Source organism: Phyllobates terribilis, unplaced genomic scaffold (assembly GCF_046119375.1).
Source record: "Phyllobates terribilis strain yellow unplaced genomic scaffold, ASM4611937v1 Scaffold_199__1_contigs__length_3552030, whole genome shotgun sequence".
In the NCBI taxonomy this organism is placed as follows: domain Eukaryota; kingdom Metazoa; phylum Chordata; class Amphibia; order Anura; family Dendrobatidae; genus Phyllobates; species Phyllobates terribilis.
The window spans coordinates 2,564,194-2,572,662 of NW_027362959.1; positions in this window are offsets into that span (position 1 = coordinate 2,564,194).

Sequence of the window (8,469 nt, forward strand, 5' to 3'; positions counted from 1 at the left end):
TGTGTGCTGTATAGCGGTTATGCGTGGGCACGATATGGTGTGTGCTGTATAGCGGTTATGCGTGGGCACGATATGGTGTGTGCTGTAGGTGCTGTATAGCGGTTATGCGTGGGCACGATATGGTGTGTGCTATATAGCGGTTATGCGTGGGCACTATATGGTGTGTGCTGTATAGCGGTTATGTGTGGGCACTATATGGTGTGTGCTGTATAGCGGTTATGCGTGGGCACTATATGGTGTGTGCTGTATAGCGGTTATGCGTGGGCACTATATGGTGTGTGCTGTATAGCGGTTATGCGTGGGCACTATATGGTGTGTGCTGTATAGCGGTTATGCGTGGGCACTATATGGTGTGTGCTGTATAGCGGTTATGCGTGGGCACTATATGGTGTGTGCTGTATAGCGGTTATGCGTGGGCACTATATGATGTGTGCTGTATAGCGGTTATGCGTGGGCACTATATGGTGTGTGCTGTAGGTGCTGTATAGCGGTTATGCGTGGGCACTATATGGTGTGTGCTGTAGGTGCTGTATAGCGGTTATGCGTGGGCACTATATGGTGTGTGCTCTAGGTGCTGTATAGCGGTTATGCGTGGGCACTATATGGTGTGTGCTATAGGTGCTGTATAGCGGTTATGCGTGGGCACTATATGGTGTGTGCTGTATAGCGGTTATGTGTGGGCACTATATGGTGTGTGCTGTATAGCGGTTATGCGTGGGCACTATATGGTGTGTGCTGTAGGTACTGTATAGCGGTAATGCCTGGGCACTATATGGTGTGTGCTGTAGGTGCTGTATAGCGGTTATGCGTGGGCACTATATGGTGTGTGCTGTATAGCGGTTATGCGTGGGCACTATATGGCGTGTGCTGTAGGTGCTGTATAGCGGTTATGCGTGGTCACTATATGGCGTGTGCTGTATAGCGGTTATGCGTGGGCACTATATGGCGTGTGTTGTAGGTGCTGTATAGTGGTTATGTGTGGGCACTATATGGCGTGTGTTGTAGGTGCTGTATAGCGGTTATGCGTGGGCACTATATGGCGTTTGCTGTATAGCGGTAATGCGTGGGTACTATATGGCGTGTGCTGTAGGTGCTGTATAGCGATAATGCGTGGGCATGATATGGCGTGTGCTGTATAGCGGTTATGCGTGGGCACGATATGGCGTGTGCTGTATAGCGGTTATGCGCGGGCACGATATGGCGTGTGCTGTATAGCGGTTATGCGCGGGCACTATATGGTGTGTGCTGTAGGTGCTGTATAGCGGTTATGTGCGGGCACTATATGGTGTGTGCTGTAGGTACTGTATAGTGGTTATGCGCGGGCACTATATGGTGTGTGCTGTAGGTACTGTATAGCGGTTATGTGTGGGCACTATATGGTGTGTGCTGTAGGTACTGTATAGCGGTTATGTGGGCACTATATGGTGTGTGTTGTAGGTACTGTATAGCGGTTATGTGTGGGCACTATATGGTGTGTGTTGTAGGTACTGTATAGCGGTTATGTGTGGGCACTATATGGTGTGTGTTGTAGGTACTGTATAGCGGTTATGTGTGGGCACTATATGGTGTGTGTTGTAGGTACTGTATAGCGGTTATGTGTGGGTATGCTTTGATTTTTGCTCACGGCCCCGTCGCCTTCTTTCCTCGGCCGGCGCCCCGTCGCCTTCTCTTCTCGGCCGGCGCCCCATCGCCTTCTCTCCTCCGGCCGCGCCCCGTCGCCTTCTCTCCTCCGGCCGCGCCCCGTCGCCTTCTCTCCTCTGCCTGCGCCCCGTCGCCTCCTCTCTTCTGCCCGCGCCCCGTCGCCTCCTCTCCTCTGCCGGCGCCCCGTCGCCTCCTCTCCTCCGGCCGCGCCCCTTCGCCTTCTCTCCTCTGCCTGCGCCGTGCCCCTTCCTCACTAATGTTATTTGCTTTCCTTAGATTTGCTTTCTGACAACATTGTGCTTTCGCTGACCCACGCTGCAGCCGCAGAGGTCGTCCTGCAGATGATCTCGGAGTGTTGCCCCCAGGTAATAATAAATACTATTAATTACAGCCCCATCTGTGACCTGAGCAGGTCCACACTAGGCTATGCCACTAGAGATCCTTGGGGACCCCGCTGGGACCCCCACAATCTTTTTTGTCACTCTTGGGCTAATGATACATGGGGTAAGAACCAGCGCCCCCCTGTCCATAGGGTGTTTGTGAAATTCTCTATATATATTTTTGTAGCTTCAGTCTTTGGACCTGAGTTGTCGTCGTCTCTCCAAGCTGACTGGTTTTGCTCATCTCTTCTACCTGACCCGGCACCTGCAGAGTCTGAACCTCTCCTATAACGAGGTACGTCGCCTCCTTGCGCAGGGATCGGGTCTGCTGCCGTCGTGACGTCTTTTCCGATTACCCCGTATATGCCATCGATCGTGGGGTACCGGTGGGTAATAGTGGCAGTCAGTGGCCTCCTGAAGACCCCCGTCCTGCCATCTCTGTACATCTGTGTTCCCAGTATAGTACAAGTGATCAAACAGTCGCAGAGTCCAGGGCAAAAATAAGTAAAAATGTATTTAAAAATGAATAAATAAACTAAAACCCATAATTTTCATTTGTCTCGCTTTTCCCAATTAAAAAATAATGAAATTCAAAAAAAAAAAAAAGAAAAATTGGTAAATCGAATCCGTAAAACTCCATCCTATGAAAATATAAAGAACCCAAATTGTAAACAGTTTAAAAAAATTAAAATCAAAATAATTGAATTTTCGATCGCTGCACTTCTCAAAAATGGAATAAAAAACAATCGATCAAAATGGTATGAATAAAAATACAAAAAGACCCTCACCCAGCCCCCGCAACAGAAAAAGTTACAAGTCCCAAAAATGGAGGAATAGAAAGCCCATACTCATCCTGGGGAAAAAAAACCCAGGCCATATAGACGGAACAATAAAATGGTTTGTGGCTCTTGGAAGAAGGCGAGAAACAAACAAATCTCTGTGTTTTCTGGTGGTAGCTGGTCACGGGAACATGTTCTTTTTTCGCTTTGCAGAGTTGAAGAGCTGGATCTGATCCACAACCTGGAGCTGAGAGAGCTGTGGCTGGAGGGAAACCCTCTGCACGGGGCGGTGGAAAGCTTCTCCGCCTGCTACAGGTGCCCGCACCTCTCTGCTATCACATTATTATACAAATGCAAATCACCGATTCAATGCTTTTTTTTTTTCTTTTTTTGTGTTGCACAGATTGGTAACTTATTTTCCCACCATTGATAAACTAGTAAGTATACACCTAGGAAGACTGTAAAGCATCAACTGTATCCTAAAAAAAGGGGTATTCCCATCTCCAAGATCCTATCCCACTATGTAGTAGGTGTAATAATAATATTAGCAAATACCTCCAATTAAAATTGTAGTATTGTTCTTCTGATTAGCTATGTCGCTTACCCCATGTGCACTGCATTGTAGTAGTTTAGGTATCCATGATTACGACCACTAACAACTGTCGCTATGAGTGGTCGTGACCATAGATACCTAAGCTACTACAATGCCCTGCACATAGGGTAAGTGACATAGTGAATCAGAAGAACTATACTGTTTTCTAATTGGAGGTATTTTCGAATATTACTATTATTAGATCTACTACATATTGCGGTAGGATCTTGGAAATAGGCTGTATCTTTGCCTTTAAAAGGATAGTTCAATCTGCTGCATGGTGCGCTACCCCATGTACCCCAGCTTTATAACTTTCCCCCTGTGAGCCTTCCATCATACCAGTCACCTTTCCTGTCCTGTATTATATCCGCTGTCTCCATTCTTGCAGGACGGACAGTTTTTTAAAGAGAATCTATTTTTTGAGCCAGAAGAACCCCAACCTCTCCCACAGGCAAAGGGAAGTTGTATTCTTCTTTCACTTAACCCCTTAAGCCCCGCGGGTGGTTTGCACGTTAATGACCCGGTCAATTTTTACAATTCTGACCACTGTCACTTTATGAAGTAATTACTCTGGAACGCTTCCACGGATCCCCCTGATTCTGAGATTGTTTTTTCGTGACATATTGTGCTTCATGATTGTGTTAAAATTTCTTCGATATCACTTGCATTTATTTGTGAAAAAAATGGAAATTTGGCAAATTTTGAAAATTTAGCAATTTTCAAAATTTGAATTTTTATGCCCTTAAATCAGAGAGATATGTCACACAAAAGAGTTAATGAATAACATTTCCCACATGTCTGCTATACATCAGCACAATTTTGGAACCAAAATTTTTTTTTGTTAGGGAGCTATAAGGGTTAAAAGTTGACCAGCAATTTCTCATTTTTCCAACAAAATTTACAAAACCATTTTTTTAGGGACCACATCACATTTGAAGTCACTTTGAGAGGTCTTTATGACAGAAAATACCCAAAAGTGACACCATTCTAAAAACTGCACCCCTCAAGGTGCTCAAAACCACATTCAAGAACTTTATTAACCCTTCAGGTGCTTCACATGAATTTTTGGAATGTGGAAGAAAAAAAATGAACATTTAACTTTTTTCGCAAAAATGTTACTTTAGACCCAATTTTTTTTATTTTCGCAGGGGTAACAGGAAAAAAAGGACCCCAAAATTTGTTGTGCAATTTCCTCTGGGCACGCAGATACCCCATATGTGGGGAAAAACCACTGTTTGGGCGCACGGCAGGGCTCGGAAGTGAAGGAGCGCCATTTAACTTTTTGATTGTAAAATTTGCTTGAATAATTAGCGGATGCCATGTTGCGTTTGGAGAGCCCCTGATGTGCCTAAACAGTGGAAACCCCCCACAAGTGACCCCATTTTGGAAACTAGACCCCCCAAGGCACCTATCTAGATGCATAGTGAGCACTTGGAACCCCTAGGTGCTTCACAAATTGATTCGTAAAAATGAAAAAGTTTTTTTTTTCTCCACTTTCTAATTTTTACGAATCAATTTGTGAAGCACCTGGGGGTTCCAAGTGCTCACTATGCATCTAGATAGGTGCCTTGGGTGGTCTAGTTTCCAAAATGGAGTCACTTGTGGGGGAGCTCCAATGTTTAGGCACACGGGCTCTCCAAACGCAACATGGTGTCCGCTAACAATTTGAGCTGATTTTCCATTCAATTTGTTAGCGGACACCATGTCGCGTTTGGAGAGCCCCTGATGTGCCTAAACTGTGAAGCTCCCCCACAAGTGACGCCATTTTGGAAACTATACCCCTCAAGGATTTTATTAAGGGGTATAGTGAACATTTGGAACCCAGAGGTACGACACAGAATTTGATAACATTAGGTCATCATATTGAATAAGTTGTCATTACTCTTGAGCGCAAGTGCTCGCTACTTGAGTTTGCATCGGGTACTCAGGTATGCACCATGTATCACGGGTGCTCAAGTGAAATGCTCGAGTCCCCGCCCGCATGTTTCACGGTTATTAGACACCCCAAAAAAACATGCGGGGATCGCTCGTGCATGGCAGGCCATCCCCGCGAGGTTTTTTTGGCCGTGAAGCATATTGGACGGAGACTCGAGCACCCGCAATACTCAGTGCATACCCGAGCAACCGATGCAAACTCAAGTAGCGAGCACTTGCGTTCAACACTAGTCGCCATATCGTCATCTTCTTTTTTTTTTTTGTTGTTTTTTTTTTTTTACTTTTGAAAAAAAAAAAAACATCCCCAGCCCTAGCGTTTATTTTTTACGCCGTTCCTCGTGCGGTATAAGTGATGAGATTACTTTATTCTTCGGGTCGGTGCGATTACAGCAATACCAGAATCATATCGGGTTTTTATGATTGACAGCTGTCACACACTAAAAAACACATATTTTGTAAAATCTAGTTTTTGCATCGCCAGATTTTGGCCGACAGAGTCATGTGACGGCTTGTTTTTTGCGGGATGAGTTGACGTTGTTATTGGTGCCATTTTCAGGCATGTGACATTTTTTGATCGCTTTCTATTCCAGCTTTTGGGAGGCAGAATGAACAAAAACCAACAATTCAGAATTTGTTTTTTTTGTTTTTTTTTATTCTGCTCCGGGTGTGGTAAAATTCATAAGGTAGCTTTATTCTTCGGGTCAGTAGGTTTACAGCGGTACCACATTTATATTGTTTTTTATGTTTTGGCGTTTTTACACAATAAAAGCTATTTTATAGAAAAAATTATTTTTTTGCATCGCTTTATTCTGAGAGCTGTAGCTTTTTGAATTTTCGGATGATGGAGCTGTATGGCGGCTTGTTTTTTGCGGGACAAGATGACGTTTTTAGCGGTACCATTTTTATTTATATTCGTCTTTTTGATCGCGTGTTATTCCATTTTTTGTTTGGCGGTATGATGATAAAGCATTGTTTTTTGCTTTGTTTTTTATTTTTATTTTTTTACCGTGTTCACTGAAGGGGTTAACTAGTGGAACAGTTTTATAGGCCTGGTCGTTACAGACGCGGCGATACCAAATATGTGTACTTTTATTGTTTTTTTTTTGTTTTTTTTCATAATAATATTTATTGATGGGTACATTATATTTTTATTTTTAGTGGATTATTATTTTTTTCTTTTTTTTTCACTTTCTGGGAGTTTTTACACTTTTTTGCTTTGTCCCACTGTGGGACTTTCACTTTTTTTATTCTGATCGCCTGCACAGCATAGGGATGGAGCACCATCCCTGTGCCGTGCAGGCAGTCAGCGCTGGACAGGGAGAAGATAGTTTGATGATGCACTGCGCATGTCCAAACAATCTTCCTGCTGTCTGGTGACCCGGATGTTGTCATGACGACATCGGGTCGTCATGGCAACACCCGGGAAGCCGCGGCAGACAGCGCTGGAGGCCGGAAGAGGAGGTGAGTATACCGATCACCTCCCCTTGCCTCCGCAATGCTGTGATCGACTTCGATCGCAGCATTGCAGGGGTTAATGTGCTGGGGGCGGTGCGGGACCGCTCCCTGCACATAGTACCGGGTGTCAGCTGTGACAATCAGCTGACACCCGGCGGCGATCACGCCCGCACAACCTCTGTGCGCGCGCTATCGCTATGACGTACTAATATGGGTCAGGCTCTTAAATCCCAGGGCACAGACGCGTATTAGTACGTCATGGGCTTTAAAGGGGTTAAAGATGCATTTTTTTGTTCTTCATCATCTATGTGTTCTCCATTATAAGTGTATTGATTTTTGGCAATTATATGCAGTGTGTGCGTTAATGTTATGTTTCCCTTGTCGTAGTTTAGTCCTAGTCTGCATGGGGGTGGTCCCGCCTCTGTTCAAACGGGTGACGTTGCATACATATGTGTTATGTATACCTGGACCATGCACGCAGGGGCATCGTCGTCCCCACACGCTGTTTTCCCTTCGGCATCCATGGGCTATCAGCCGCGATGCCGTCGGAGTCCGGTGTCTGGGTAACGGCGATGCTCTCTGCGTCACTTCTGGTCCGTTGCGAGGCATCTCTGGGTAGCGTTGTGGTTCACATGGTGACAAGTCACATGATTAGTATCATCCACCCCCAGCGTCTCGCGGTGTTTACGCAAGACACTATTTAAATGACCATCTGTGATACTTGAGCAGTCCCCTTGAGAAAGGCACATAGCGCCGAAACGCGCGTTGGGGATACACACATGGAGTGTGCTCTTTTCCCCCTACAGAGGTAAAAAAAACTTTTTTGACTTGTATCCATCTATATATTGTGGTGATAGGGAATGTGACCATCGGTTCATGGTGATGATGCTGCTCTTCCTGACTGAACATAAATGTTCGTATGTATATTTGATTCATATAGCGCAGCATTTTGTCCATTTCAATTTACTTTAAATAACGGACACCTTCCATGTAATAGCCACACTTCGTGTGATGTAGTGCTTGATTTTAATGCTTTTATGCAATTGTGTATTGATCTATGCAACTATATGTGGATTTATGTGTATTTATCGTCTCCCCAGATTCTCTGATGTTTAATATTCAATAAAGTATTTTTGTATTTTTCTAACAATTGGGCTATTATCGTTGTTTGTGCTTTGCACTCCTTCTTTTTGCTATATGTTAACGATGGCCCCTATATAATCCGACTAGAAGATTGCAATAATGATAAATGTGGATATACCATATATTACTTAGTTACATAATAGTGGCAATTCTAAGTCTGATTCTAATTTCTTTCTCTCTACCACTGAATGATAGCAGCGTAACATAAACTCAAATACAGTGTCTTATTTTTGGGAGGTCTAACTGTATTCCCATGCACCTCTGTCTTCACACCCAGACATGGGTATAAGCTTCCTGATTTTGTCTATTTGTTCTTGTCCTCCACCTTCTCCTCATCCTTCACATCCTCCTCCATATCACTACCATATCTACCATATCACCATATCTACGTCTCTTGCAAGGGGCAGTGGAGTTCCTCCAAATTTTTGACAGCCGTTGCATTCACTGCATAGGCAAACAGTATGGGAGACCCACTTCCTAATAATGGGAAAATTGTTATCAGGAGGCCCTCCAACCTCTACATCTCTTGCAAGGTCATTGGAGT